The sequence below is a fragment of the Taudactylus pleione genome, unplaced genomic scaffold (assembly GCF_031769625.1).
Source record: "Taudactylus pleione unplaced genomic scaffold, aTauple2 ptg000497l, whole genome shotgun sequence".
In the NCBI taxonomy this organism is placed as follows: domain Eukaryota; kingdom Metazoa; phylum Chordata; class Amphibia; order Anura; family Myobatrachidae; genus Taudactylus; species Taudactylus pleione.
In genome coordinates, this window is record NW_028284899.1 from 824,466 (window position 1) to 838,817 (window position 14,352).

At 32.2% G+C, this 14,352-nt stretch overlaps 11 non-coding genes across 11 annotated transcripts; all 11 read right to left on the reverse strand.

The window, feature by feature from the left end:
• Positions 1 to 127: 127 nt before the first annotated feature.
• On the reverse strand, positions 128 to 198 carry TRNAG-CCC (transfer RNA glycine (anticodon CCC)). The gene has a single exon. It is a non-coding gene; the product is annotated as a tRNA-Gly (tRNA).
• Positions 199 to 1,163: 965 nt separating this feature from the next.
• Positions 1,164 to 1,234, reverse strand: TRNAG-CCC (transfer RNA glycine (anticodon CCC)). Its single transcript has one exon. It is a non-coding gene; the product is annotated as a tRNA-Gly (tRNA).
• Positions 1,235 to 2,206: 972 nt separating this feature from the next.
• Positions 2,207 to 2,277, reverse strand: TRNAG-CCC (transfer RNA glycine (anticodon CCC)). The gene has a single exon. It is a non-coding gene; the product is annotated as a tRNA-Gly (tRNA).
• Positions 2,278 to 3,763: 1,486 nt separating this feature from the next.
• Positions 3,764 to 3,834, reverse strand: TRNAG-CCC (transfer RNA glycine (anticodon CCC)). Its single transcript has one exon. It is a non-coding gene; the product is annotated as a tRNA-Gly (tRNA).
• Positions 3,835 to 5,319: 1,485 nt separating this feature from the next.
• On the reverse strand, positions 5,320 to 5,390 carry TRNAG-CCC (transfer RNA glycine (anticodon CCC)). Its single transcript has one exon. It is a non-coding gene; the product is annotated as a tRNA-Gly (tRNA).
• Positions 5,391 to 6,355: 965 nt separating this feature from the next.
• On the reverse strand, positions 6,356 to 6,426 carry TRNAG-CCC (transfer RNA glycine (anticodon CCC)). The gene has a single exon. It is a non-coding gene; the product is annotated as a tRNA-Gly (tRNA).
• Positions 6,427 to 7,912: 1,486 nt separating this feature from the next.
• TRNAG-CCC (transfer RNA glycine (anticodon CCC)) lies at positions 7,913 to 7,983 on the reverse strand. The gene has a single exon. It is a non-coding gene; the product is annotated as a tRNA-Gly (tRNA).
• A 2,008-nt stretch (positions 7,984 to 9,991) lies between these two features.
• On the reverse strand, positions 9,992 to 10,062 carry TRNAG-CCC (transfer RNA glycine (anticodon CCC)). Its single transcript has one exon. It is a non-coding gene; the product is annotated as a tRNA-Gly (tRNA).
• A 1,486-nt stretch (positions 10,063 to 11,548) lies between these two features.
• TRNAG-CCC (transfer RNA glycine (anticodon CCC)) lies at positions 11,549 to 11,619 on the reverse strand. The gene has a single exon. It is a non-coding gene; the product is annotated as a tRNA-Gly (tRNA).
• A 1,485-nt stretch (positions 11,620 to 13,104) lies between these two features.
• On the reverse strand, positions 13,105 to 13,175 carry TRNAG-CCC (transfer RNA glycine (anticodon CCC)). Its single transcript has one exon. It is a non-coding gene; the product is annotated as a tRNA-Gly (tRNA).
• A 965-nt stretch (positions 13,176 to 14,140) lies between these two features.
• On the reverse strand, positions 14,141 to 14,211 carry TRNAG-CCC (transfer RNA glycine (anticodon CCC)). Its single transcript has one exon. It is a non-coding gene; the product is annotated as a tRNA-Gly (tRNA).
• Positions 14,212 to 14,352: the final 141 nt, after the last annotated feature.

Consider the following 14,352-nt stretch of genomic DNA (forward strand, 5'->3'; position numbering starts at 1 on the left):
TAAGAATTTGGTGAATAGAGACATCTTGGAGGCTTAACTTTGAGAAATGCAATATTGTAATGCTTTTAGTGAGATTCAATATATATTAATTTGAAAAATGTCATAGGATTCAAAGAACACATTTTCATGCACTAGCCGGGACTCGAACCCGGGTCGCAAGAATGGGAATCTTGCATGATACCCCTACACTGCTAGCGCTCTTTAGAAATCTTTAATTCACACAACAAATGACTAACAATCAATTGATAATCTTTAGTCAAAAATGTGCAATTTGGCTATGATTTTCAAGTGAAATTGTACTATTTGCACTGATGTATAGATTTCCCAAGATAAGAAATACATATCTTTGCTCCATGGATGTATTTTTAGTTCAAGGAAGATTGTGCTAAAGAGTTTGTGGAGCAAATATAAATAATTCGGAAATGTAATTGCCTTTACAATAGCAGCTTTGGGACTTTAGTGTTTGTGTCAGTAGCACAATTTTTTTACCTGTGGAGAGGAAGTGTTACTTCTATGCTTTTTAAGAATTTGGTGAATAGAGACATCTTGGATGCTAATCTCTGAGAAATGCAATATTGCAGTGTTTTTAGTGAGATTCAATATATATTAATTTGAAACATTTCATAGGATTCAAAAGACACATTATGCACTAGCCAGGTCTCAAACCAAGGTCGCACGAATGATAATCTTGCATGATACCCCTACACTAGCACATTCTTAAAGAACTACATTCACATAAAAGAAGTCTTACAATCAATTGTTAATCTCTAGTGAAAATTGTGCAATGTGACTGTGTTTTTCAAGTGAAGTTGTACTATCTCCACTGCCTTATAAGTTTCCCACAATAAGAAATACATATATTTACTCTTTGGATGTATTTTTTTTCAAGGAAAGATTTGATAATGACATTGTGGAGCAGATGTCAAAAATTAAGAAATATAATTGACTTCACAATTAAAGCTTTAACTCTTTAGTGTTTGTATCACTAGTACATTTTTTTTACCTGTGGAGAGAAAATGTTACCTCTATGCTTTTTAAGAATTTTGTGAATTGATACATTTTCAAGGACTATCTTTGAGAAAAGCAATAAAGCTATGTTTTTAATACAGATTAATTATATATTAATTTAACAGATTTTATAGAATTCAAAAGACACACTTTCATGCGCTAGCCAGGACTCGAACCCGGGTCGCAAGAATGGGAATCTTGCATGATACCCCTACACTACTAGCGCTTTTTAGCTACCTATAATTCACACAACAAATGACTAACAATCAATTGATGATCTTTAGTCAAAAATGTTCAATTTGGCTATGATTTTCAAGTGAAATTGTACTATTTGCACTGTTGTATAGATTTCCCAAGATAAGAAATACATATCTTTGCTCCATGGATGTATTTTTAGTTCAAAGAAGATTGTGCTAAAGAGTTTGTGGAACAAATATAAATAATTCGGAAATGTAATTGCCTTTACAATAGCTGCTTTGGGTCTTTAGTGTTTGTGTCAGTAGCACATTTTTTTTTACCTGTGGAGAGGAAATGTTACTATTATGCTTTTTAAGAATTTGGTGAATAGAGACATCTTGGAGGCTCATGTTTGAGAAATGCAATATTGTAATGTTTTTAGTGAGATTCAATATATATTAATTTGAAAAATGTCATAGGATTCAAAAGACACATTTTCATGCGCTAGCCAGGACTCTAACCCGGGCCGCAAGAATGGGAATTTTGCATGATACCCCTACACTACTAGTGCTCTTTAGAAACCTTTAATTCACACAACAAATGACTAACAATCAATTGATAATCTTTAGTCAAAAATGTGCAATTTGGCTATGATTTTCAAGTGAAATTGTTCTATTTGCACTGTAGTATAGATTTCCCAAGATAAGAAGTACATACATTTGCTCCATGGATGTATTTTTAGTTAAAGGAAGATTGTGCTAAAGAGTTTTTGGAGCAAATATAAATAATTCGGAAATGTAATTGCCTTTGCAATAGCAGCTTTGGGACTTTAGAGTTTGTGTCAGTAGCACATATTTTTTACCTGTGGAGAGGAAATGTTACTATTATGCTTTTTAAGAATTTGGTGAATAGAGACATCTTGGAGCCTTAACTTTGAGAAATGCAATATTGTAATGCTTTTAGTGAGATTCAATATATATTAATTTGAAAAATGTCATAGGATTCAAAGAACACATTTTCATGCACTAGCCGGGACTCGAACCCGGGTCGCAAGAATGGGAATCTTGCATGATACCCCTACACTGCTAGCGCTCTTTAAAAATTTTTAATTCACACAACAAATGACTAACAATCAATTGATAATCTTTAGTCAAAAATGTGCAATTTGGCTAAGATTTTCAAGTGAAATTGTACTATTTGCACTGTTGTATAGATTTCCCAAGATAAGAAATACATATCTTTGCTCCATGGATGTATTTTTAGTTCAAGGAAGATTGTGCTAAAGAGTTTGTGGAACAAATATAAATAGTTCTGAAATGTAATTGCCTTTACAATAGCAGCTTTGGGACTTTAGTGTTTGTGTCAGTAGCACAATTTTTTTACCTGTGGAGAGGAAGTGTTACTTCTATGCTTTTTAAGAATTTGGTGAATAGAGACATCTTGGATGCTAATCTCTGAGAAATGCAATATTGCAGTGTTTTTAGTGAGATTCAATATATATTAATTTGAAACATTTCATAGGATTCAAAAGACACATTATGCACTAGCCAGGTCTCAAACCAAGGTTGCACGAATGATAATCTTGCATGATACCCCTAAACTAGCACATTCTTAAAGAACTACATTCACATAAAAGAAGTCTTACAATCAATTGTTAATCTCTAGTGAAAATTGTGCAATGTGACTGTGTTTTTCAAGTGAAGTTGTACTATCTCCACTGCCTTATAAGTTTCCCACAATAAGAAATACATATATTTAATCTTTGGATGCATTTTTTTTCAAGGAAAGATTTGATAATGACATTGTGGAGCAGATGTAAAAAATTAAGAAATATAATTGACTTCACAATTAAAGCTTTAACTCTTTAGTGTTTGTATCACTGGTACATTTTTTTTACCTGTGGAGAGAAAATGTTACCTCTATGCTTTTTAAGAATTTTGTGAATTGAGACATCTTCAAGGACTATCTCTGAGAAAAGCAATAAAGCTATGTTTTTTAAACAGATTAATTATATATTAATTTAACAGATTTTATAGAATTCAAAAGACACACTTTTATGTGCTAGCTGGGACTCGAACCCAGGTCGCAAGAATGGGAATCTTGCATGTTACCCCTACTTTACTAGCGCTTTTTAGCTACCTATAATTCACACAACAAATGACTAACAATCAAATGATGATCTTTAGTCAAAAATGTTCAATTTGGCTATGATTTTCAAGTGAAATTGTGCTATTTGCACTGTTGTATAGATTTCCCAAGATAAGAAATACATATCTTTGCTCCATGGATGTATTTTTAGTTCAAGGAAGATTGTGCTAAAGAGTTTGTGGAACAAATATAAATAATTCGGAAATGTAATTGCCTTTACAATAGCAGCTTTGAGTCTTTAGTGTTTGTGTCAGTAGCACATTTTTTTTACCTGTGGAGAGGAAATGTTACTATTATGCTTTTTAAGAATTTGGTGAATAGAGACATCTTGGAGGCTCATCTTTGAGAAATGCAATATTGTAATGTTTTTAGTGAGATTCTATATATATTAATTTGAAAAATGTCATAGGATTCAAAAAACACATTTTCATGCGCTAGCCGGGATTCTAACCCGGGTCACAAAAATGGGAATCTTGCATGATACCCCTACACTACTAGCGCTCTTTAGAAACTTTTAATTCACATAACAAATGACTAACAATCAATTGATAATCTTTAGTCAAAAATGTGCAATTTGGCTATGATTTTCAAGTGAAATTGTACTTTTTGCACTGTAGTATAGATTTCCCAAGATAAGAAGTACATACATTTTCTCCATGGATGTATTTTTAGTTCAAGGAAGTTGTGCTAAAGAGTTTGTGGAGCAAATATAAATAATTCGGAAATGTAATTGCCTTTACAATAGCAGCTTTGGGACTTTAGTGTTTGTGTCAGTAGCACAATTTTTTTACCTGTAGAGAGGAAGTGTTACTTCTATGCTTTTTAAGAATTTGGTGAATAGAGACATTTTGGATGCTAATCACTTAGAAATGCAATATTGCAGTGTTTTTAGTGAGATTCAATATATATTAATTTGAAACATTTCATAGGATTCAAAAGACACATTATGCACTAGCCAGGTCTCAAACCAAGGTCGCACGAATGATAATCTTGCATGATACCCCTACACTAGCACATTCTTAAAGAACTACATTCACATAAAAGAAGTCTTACAATCAATTGTTAATCTCTAGTGAAAATTGTGCAATGTGACTGTGTTTTTCAAGTGAAGTTGTACTATCTCCACTGCCTTATAAGTTTCCAACAATAATAAATACATATATTTAATCTTTGGATGTATTTTTTTTCAAGGAAAGATTTGATAATGACATTGTGGAGCAGATGTAAAAAATTAAGAAATATAATTGACTTCACAATTAAAGCTTTAACTCTTTAGTGTTTGTATCACTGGTACATTTTTTTTACCTGTGGAGAGAAAATGTTACCTCTATGCTTTTTAAGAATTTTGTGAATTGAGACATCTTCAAGGACTATCTCTGAGAAAAGCAATAAAGCTATGTTTTTTATACAGATTAATTATATGTTAATTTAACAGATTTTATAGAATTCAAAAGACACACTTTTGTGCGCTAGCTGGGACTCGAACCCAGGTCGCAAGAATGGGAATCTTGCATGATACCCCTACACTACTAGCTCTTTTCAGCTACCTATAATTCACACAACAAATGACTAACAATCAATTGATGATCTTTAGTCAAAAATGTTCAATTTGGCTATGATTTTCAAGTGAAATTGTACTATTTGCACTGTTGTATAGATTTCCCAAGATAAGAAATACATATCTTTGCTCCATGGATGTATTTTTAGTTCAAGGAAGATTGTGCTAAAGAGTTTTTGGAAAAAATGTAGTTAATTCGGAAATGTAATTGCCTTTACAATAGCAGCTTTGGGTCTTTAGTGTTTGTGTCTGTAGCACTTTTTTTTTACCTGTGGAGAGGAAATGTTACTATTATGCTTTTTAAGAATTTGGTGAATAGAGACATCTTGGAGGCTCATCTTTGAGAAATGCAATATTGTAATGTTTTTAGTGAGATTCAACATATATTAATTTGAAAAATGTCATAGGATTCAAAAAACACATTTTTATGCGCTAGCCAGGACTCGAACCCAGGTCGCAAGAATGGGAATCTTGCATGATACCCCTACACTACTAGCGCTCTTTAGAAATCTTTAATTCGCACAACAAATAACTAACAATCAATTGATAATCTTTAGTCAAAAATTTTCAATTTGGCTATGATTTTCAAGTGAAATTGTACTATTTGCACTGTAGAATAGATTTCCCAAGATAAGAAGTACATACATTTTCTCCATGAATGTATTTTTAGTTCAAGGAAGATTGTGCTAAAGAGTTTGTGGAGCAAATATAAATAATTCGGAAATGTAATTGCCTTTACAATAGCAGCTTTGGGACTTTAGTGTTTGTGTCAGTAGCACAATTTTTTTACCTGTGGAGAGGAAGTGTTACTTCTATGCTTTTTAAGAATTTGGTGAATAGAGACATCTTGGATGCTAATCTCTTAGAAATGCAATATTGCAGTGTTTTTTGTGAGATTCAATATATATTAATTTGAAACATTTCATAGGATTCAAAAGACACATTATGCACTAGCCAGGTCTCAAACCAAGGTCGCACGAATGATAATCTTGCATGATACCTCTACACTAGCACATTCTTAAAGAACTACATTCACATAAAAGAAGTCTTACAATCAATTGTTAATCTCTAGTGAAAATTGTGCAATGTGACTGTGTTTTTCAAGTGAAGGTGTACTATCTCCACTGCCTTATAAGTTTCCCACAATAAGAAATACATATATTTAATCTTTGGATGCATTTTTTTTCAAGGAAAGATTAGATAATGATATTGTGGAGCAGATGTAAAAAATTAAGAAATATAATTGACTTCACAATTAAAGCTTTAACTCTTTAGTGTTTGTATCACTGGTACATTTTTTTTACCTGTGGAGAGAAAATGTTACCTCTATGCTTTTTAAGAATTTTGTGAATTGAGACATCTTCAAGGACTATCTCTGAGAAAAGCAATAAAGCTATGTTTTTTATACAGATTAATTATATATTAATTTAACAGATTTGATAGAATTCAAAAGACACACTTTCATGCGCTAGCCGGGACTCTAACCCGGGTCGCAAGAATGGGAATCTTGCATGATACCCCTACACTACTAGCGCTTTTTAGCTACCTATAATTCACACAACAAATGACTAACAATCAATTGATGATTTTTAGTCAAAAATGTTCAATTTGGCTATGATTTTCAAGTGAAATTGTACTATTTGCACTGTTGTATAGATTTCCCAAGATAAGAAATACATATCTTTGCTCCATGGATGTATTTTTAGTTCAAGGAAGATTGTGCTAAAGAGTTTGTGGAACAAATATAAATAATTCTGAAATGTAATTGCCTTTACAATAGCAGCTTTGGTTCTTTAGTGTTTGTGTCAGTAGCACATTTTTTTTACCTGTGGAGAGGAAATGTTACTATTATGCTTTTTAAGAATTTGGTGAATAGAGACATCTTGGAGGCTCATCTTTGAGAAATGCAATATTGTAATGTTTTTAGTGAGATTCAATATATATTAATTTGAAAAATGTCATAGGATTCAAAAAACACATTTTCATTTGCTAGCCGGGACGCGAACCTTGGTTGCACGAATGGGAATCTTGCATGATACCCCTACACTACTCGCGCTTTTTAGCTACCTATAATTTACACAACAAATGACTAACAATCAATTGATGATCTTTATTCAAAAATGTTCAATTTGGCTATGATTTTCAAGTGAAATTGTACTATTTGCACTGTTGTATAGATTTCCCAAGATAAGAAATACATATCTTTGCTCCATGGATGTATTTTTAGTTCAATGAAGATTGTGCTAAAGAGTTTGTGGAACAAATATAAATAATTCGGAAATGTAATTGCCTTTACAATAGCAGCTTTGGGACTTTAGTGTTTGTGTCAGTAGCACATTTTTTTTACCTGTGGAGAGGAAGTGTTACTTCTATGCTTTTTAAGAATTTGGTGAATAGAGACATCTTGGATGCTAATCTTTGAGAAATGCAATATTGCAGTTGTTTTAGTGAGATTCAATATATATTAATTTGAAACCTTTCATAGGATTCAAAAGACACATTATGCACTAGCCAGGTCTCAAACCAAGGTCGCACGAATGATAATCTTGCATGATACCCCTACACTAGCACATTCTTAAAGAACTACATTCACATAAAAGAAGTCTTACAATCAATTGTTAATCTCTAGTGAAAATTGTGCAATGTGACAGTGTTTTTCAAGTGAAGTTTTACTATCTCCACTGCCTTATAAGTTTCCCACAATAAGAAATACATATATTTACTCTTTGGATGTATTTTTTTTCAAGGAAAGATTTGATAATGACATTGTGGAGCAGATGTCAAAAATTAAGAAATATAACTGACTTCACAATTAAAGCTTTAACTCTTTAGTGTTTGTATCACTAGTACATTTTTTTTACCTGTGGAGAGAAAATGTTACCTCTATGCTTTTTAAGAATTTTGTGAATTGATACATTTTCAAGGACTATCTCTGAGAAAAGCAATAAAGCTATGTTTTTTAAACAGATTAATTATATATTAATTTAACAGATTTTATAGAATTCAAAAGACACACTTTCATGCGCTAGCCGGGACTCGAACCCGGGTCGCAAGAATGGGAATCTTGCATGATACCCCTACACTACTAGCGCTTTTTAGCTACCTATAATTCACACAACAAATGACTAACAATCAATTGATGATCTTTAGTCAAAAATGTTCAATTTGGCTATGATTTTCAAGTGAAATTGTACTATTTGCACTGTTGTATAGATTTCCCAAGATAAGAAATACATATCTTTGCTCCATGGATGTATTTTTAGTTCAAAGAAGATTGTGCTAAAGAGTTTGTGGAACAAATATAAATAATTCGGAAATGTAATTGCCTTTACAATAGCTGCTTTGGGTCTTTAGTGTTTGTGTCAGTAGCACAATTTTTTCTACCTGTGGAGAGGAAATGTTACTTCTATGCTTTTTAAGAATTCGGTGAATAGAGACATCTTGGATGCTAATCTCTGAGAAATGCAATATTGCAGTGTTTTTAGTGAGATTCAATATATATTAATTTTAAACATTTCATAGGATTCAAAAGACACATTATGCACTAGCCAGGTCTCAAACCAAGGTCGCACGAATGATAATCTTGCATGATACCCCTACACTAGCACATTCTTAAAGAACTACATTCACATAAAAGAAGTCTTACAATCAATTGTTAATCTCTAGTGAAAATTGTGCAATGTGACGGTGTTTTTCAAGTGAAGTTGTACTATCTCCACTGCCTTATAAGTTTCCCACAATAAGAAATACATATATTTAATCTTTGGATGCATTTTTTTTCAAGGAAAGGTTTGATAATGACATTGTGGAGCAGATGTAAAAAATTAAGAAATATAATTGACTTCACAATTAAAGCTTTAACTCTTTAGTGTTTGTATCACTGGTACATTTTTTTTACCTGTGGAGAGAAAATGTTACCTCTATGCTTTTTAAGAATTTTGTGAATTGAGACATCTTCAAGGACTATCTCTGAGAAAAGCAATAAAGCTATGTTTTTTATACAGATTAATTATATATTAATTTAACAGATTTTATAGAATTGAAAAGACACACTTTTATGCGCTAGCTGGGACTCGAACCCCGGTCACAAGAATGGGAATCTTGCATGATACTCCTACACTACTAGCGCTTTTTAGCTACCTATAATTCACACAACAAATGACTAACAATCAATTGATGATCTTTAGTCAAAAATGTTCAATTTGGCTATGATTTTCAAGTGAAATTGTACTATTTGCACTGTTGTATAGATTTCCCAAGATAAGAAATACATATCTTTGCTCCATGGATGTATTTTTAGTTCAAGGAAGATTGTGCTAAAGAGTTTTTGGAACAAATGTAGTTAATTCGGAAATGTAATTGCCTTTACAATTGCAGCTTTGGGTCTTTAGTGTTTGTGTCAGTAGCACTTTTTTTTTACCTGTGGAGAGGAAATGTTACTATTATGCTTTTTAAGAATTTGCTGAATAGAGACATCTTGGAGGCTCATCTTTGAGAAATGCAATATTGAAATGTTTTTAGTGAGATTCAATATATATTAATTTGAAAAATGTCATAGGATTCAAAAAACAAATTTTCATGCGCTAGCCGGGACGCGAACCCGGGTCGCACGAATGGGAATCTTGCATGATACCCCTACACTACTCGCGCTTTTTAGCTACCTATAATTTACACAACAAATGACTAACAATCAATTGATGATCTTTAGTCAAAAATGTTCAATTTGGCTATGATTTTCAAGTGAAATTGTACTATTTGCACTGTTGTATAGATTTCCCAAGATAAGAAATACATATCTTTGCTCCATGGATGTATTTTTAGTTCAAGGAAGATTGTGCTAAAGAGTTTTTGGAACAAATGTAGTTAATTCGGAAATGTAATTGCCTTTACAATTGCAGCTTTGGGTCTTTAGTGTTTGTGTCCGTCGCACTTTTTTTTTACCTGTGGAGAGGAAATGTTACTATTATGCTTTTTAAGAATTTGGTGAATAGAGACATCTTGGAGACTCATCTTTGAGAAATGCAATATTGTAATGTTTTTAGTGAGATTCAATATATATTAATTTGAAAAATGTCATAGGATTCAAAAAACACATTTTCATGCGCTAGCCAGGACTCTAACCCGGGTCACAAGAATGGGAATCTTGCATGATACCCCTACACTACTAGCGCTCTTTAGAAACTTTTAATTCACATAACAAATGACTAACAATCAATTGATAATCTTTAGTCAAAAATGTGCAATTTGGCTATGATTTTCAAGTGAAATTGTACTATTTGCACTGTTGTATAGATTTCCCAAGATAAGAAATACATATCTTTGCTCCATGGATGTATTTTTAGTACAAGGAAGATTGTGCTAAAGAGTTTGTGGAGCAAATATAAATAATTTGGAAATGTAATTGCCTTTACAATAGCAGCTTTGGGACTTTAGTGTTTGTGCCAGTAGCATAATTTTTTTACCTGTGGAGAGGAAGTGTTACTTCTATGCTTTTTAAGAATTTGGTGAATAGAGACATCTTGGATGCTAATCTCTGAGAAATGCAATATTGCAGTGTTTTTAGTGAGATTCAATATATATTAATTTGAAACATTTCATAGGATTCAAAAGACACATTATGCACTAGCCGGGTCTCAAACCAAGGTCGCACGAATGATAATCTTGCATGATACCCCTACACTAGCACATTCTTAAAGAACTACATTCACATAAAAGAAGTCTTACAATCAATTGTTAATCTCTAGTGAAAATTGTGCAATGTGACTGTGTTTTTCAAGTGAAGTTGTACTATCTCCACTGCCTTATAAGTTTCCCACAATAAGAAATACATATATTTAATCTTTGGATGCATTTTTTTTCAAGGAAAGATTTGATAATGACATTGTGGAGCAGATGTAAAAAATTAAGAAATATAATTGACTTCACAATTAAAGCTTTAACTCTTTAGTGTTTGTATCACTGGTACATTTTTTTTACCTGTGGAGAGAAAATGTTACCTCTATGCTTTTTAAGAATTTTGTGAATTGAGACATCTTCAAGGACTATCTCTGAGAAAAGCAATAAAGCTATGTTTTTTATACAGATTAATTATATATTAATTTAACAGATTTTATAGAATTCAAAAGACACACTTTTATGTGCTAGCTGGGACTCGAACCCAGGTCGCAAGAATGGGAATCTTGCATGTTACCCCTACTTTACTAGCGCTTTTTAGCTACCTATAATTCACACAACAAATGACTAACAATCAAATGATGATCTTTAGTCAAAAATGTTCAATTTGGCTATGATTTTCAAGTGAAATTGTGCTATTTGCACTGTTGTATAGATTTCCCAAGATAAGAAATACATATCTTTGCTCCATGGATGTATTTTTAGTTCAAGGAAGATTGTGCTAAAGAGTTTGTGGAACAAATATAAATAATTCGGAAATGTAATTGCCTTTACAATAGCAGCTTTGAGTCTTTAGTGTTTGTGTCAGTAGCACATTTTTTTTACCTGTGGAGAGGAAATGTTACTATTATGCTTTTTAAGAATTTGGTGAATAGAGACATCTTGGAGGCTCATCTTTGAGAAATGCAATATTGTAATGTTTTTAGTGAGATTCTATATATATTAATTTGAAAAATGTCATAGGATTCAAAAAACACATTTTCATGCGCTAGCCGGGATTCTAACCCGGGTCACAAAAATGGGAATCTTGCATGATACCCCTACACTACTAGCGCTCTTTAGAAACTTTTAATTCACATAACAAATGACTAACAATCAATTGATAATCTTTAGTCAAAAATGTGCAATTTGGCTATGATTTTCAAGTGAAATTGTACTTTTTGCACTGTAGTATAGATTTCCCAAGATAAGAAGTACATACATTTTCTCCATGGATGTATTTTTAGTTCAAGGAAGTTGTGCTAAAGAGTTTGTGGAGCAAATATAAATAATTCGGAAATGTAATTGCCTTTACAATAGCAGCTTTGGGACTTTAGTGTTTGTGTCAGTAGCACAATTTTTTTACCTGTAGAGAGGAAGTGTTACTTCTATGCTTTTTAAGAATTTGGTGAATAGAGACATTTTGGATGCTAATCACTTAGAAATGCAATATTGCAGTGTTTTTAGTGAGATTCAATATATATTAATTTGAAACATTTCATAGGATTCAAAAGACACATTATGCACTAGCCAGGTCTCAAACCAAGGTCGCACGAATGATAATCTTGCATGATACCCCTACACTAGCACATTCTTAAAGAACTACATTCACATAAAAGAAGTCTTACAATCAATTGTTAATCTCTAGTGAAAATTGTGCAATGTGACTGTGTTTTTCAAGTGAAGTTGTACTATCTCCACTGCCTTATAAGTTTCCAACAATAATAAATACATATATTTAATCTTTGGATGTATTTTTTTTCAAGGAAAGATTTGATAATGACATTGTGGAGCAGATGTAAAAAATTAAGAAATATAATTGACTTCACAATTAAAGCTTTAACTCTTTAGTGTTTGTATCACTGGTACATTTTTTTTACCTGTGGAGAGAAAATGTTACCTCTATGCTTTTTAAGAATTTTGTGAATTGAGACATCTTCAAGGACTATCTCTGAGAAAAGCAATAAAGCTATGTTTTTTATACAGATTAATTATATGTTAATTTAACAGATTTTATAGAATTCAAAAGACACACTTTTGTGCGCTAGCTGGGACTCGAACCCAGGTCGCAAGAATGGGAATCTTGCATGATACCCCTACACTACTAGCTCTTTTCAGCTACCTATAATTCACACAACAAATGACTAACAATCAATTGATGATCTTTAGTCAAAAATGTTCAATTTGGCTATGATTTTCAAGTGAAATTGTACTATTTGCACTGTTGTATAGATTTCCCAAGATAAGAAATACATATCTTTGCTCCATGGATGTATTTTTAGTTCAAGGAAGATTGTGCTAAAGAGTTTTTGGAAAAAATGTAGTTAATTCGGAAATGTAATTGCCTTTACAATAGCAGCTTTGGGTCTTTAGTGTTTGTGTCTGTAGCACTTTTTTTTTACCTGTGGAGAGGAAATGTTACTATTATGCTTTTTAAGAATTTGGTGAATAGAGACATCTTGGAGGCTCATCTTTGAGAAATGCAATATTGTAATGTTTTTAGTGAGATTCAACATATATTAATTTGAAAAATGTCATAGGATTCAAAAAACACATTTTTATGCGCTAGCCAGGACTCGAACCCAGGTCGCAAGAATGGGAATCTTGCATGATACCCCTACACTACTAGCGCTCTTTAGAAATCTTTAATTCGCACAACAAATAACTAACAATCAATTGATAATCTTTAGTCAAAAATTTTCAATTTGGCTATGATTTTCAAGTGAAATTGTACTATTTGCACTGTAGAATAGATTTCCCAAGATAAGAAGTACATACATTTTCTCCATGAATGTATTTTTAGTTCAAGGAAGATTGTGCTAAAGAGTTTGTGGAGCAAATATAAATAATTCGGAAATGTAATTGCCTTTACAATAGCAGCTTTGGGACTTTAGTGTTTGTGTCAGTAGCACAATTTTTTTACCTGTGGAGAGGAAGTGTTACTTCTATGCTTTTTAAGAATTTGGTGAATAGAGACATCTTGGATGCTAATCTCTTAGAAATGCAATATTGCAGTGTTTTTTGTGAGATTCAATATATATTAATTTGAAACATTTCATAGGATTCAAAAGACACATTATGCACTAGCCAGGTCTCAAACCAAGGTCGCACGAATGATAATCTTGCATGATACCTCTACACTAGCACATTCTTAAAGAACTACATTCACATAAAAGAAGTCTTACAATCAATTGTTAATCTCTAGTGAAAATTGTGCAATGTGACTGTGTTTTTCAAGTGAAGGTGTACTATCTCCACTGCCTTATAAGTTTCCCACAATAAGAAATACATATATTTAATCTTTGGATGCATTTTTTTTCAAGGAAAGATTAGATAATGATATTGTGGAGCAGATGTAAAAAATTAAGAAATATAATTGACTTCACAATTAAAGCTTTAACTCTTTAGTGTTTGTATCACTGGTACATTTTTTTTACCTGTGGAGAGAAAATGTTACCTCTATGCTTTTTAAGAATTTTGTGAATTGAGACATCTTCAAGGACTATCTCTGAGAAAAGCAATAAAGCTATGTTTTTTATACAGATTAATTATATATTAATTTAACAGATTTGATAGAATTCAAAAGACACACTTTCATGCGCTAGCCGGGACTCTAACCCGGGTCGCAAGAATGGGAATCTTGCATGATACCCCTACACTACTAGCGCTTTTTAGCTACCTATAATTCACACAACAAATGACTAACAATCAATTGATGATTTTTAGTCAAAAATGTTCAATTTGGCTATGATTTTCAAGTGAAATTGTACTATTTGCACTGTTGTATAGATTTCCCAAGATAAGAAATA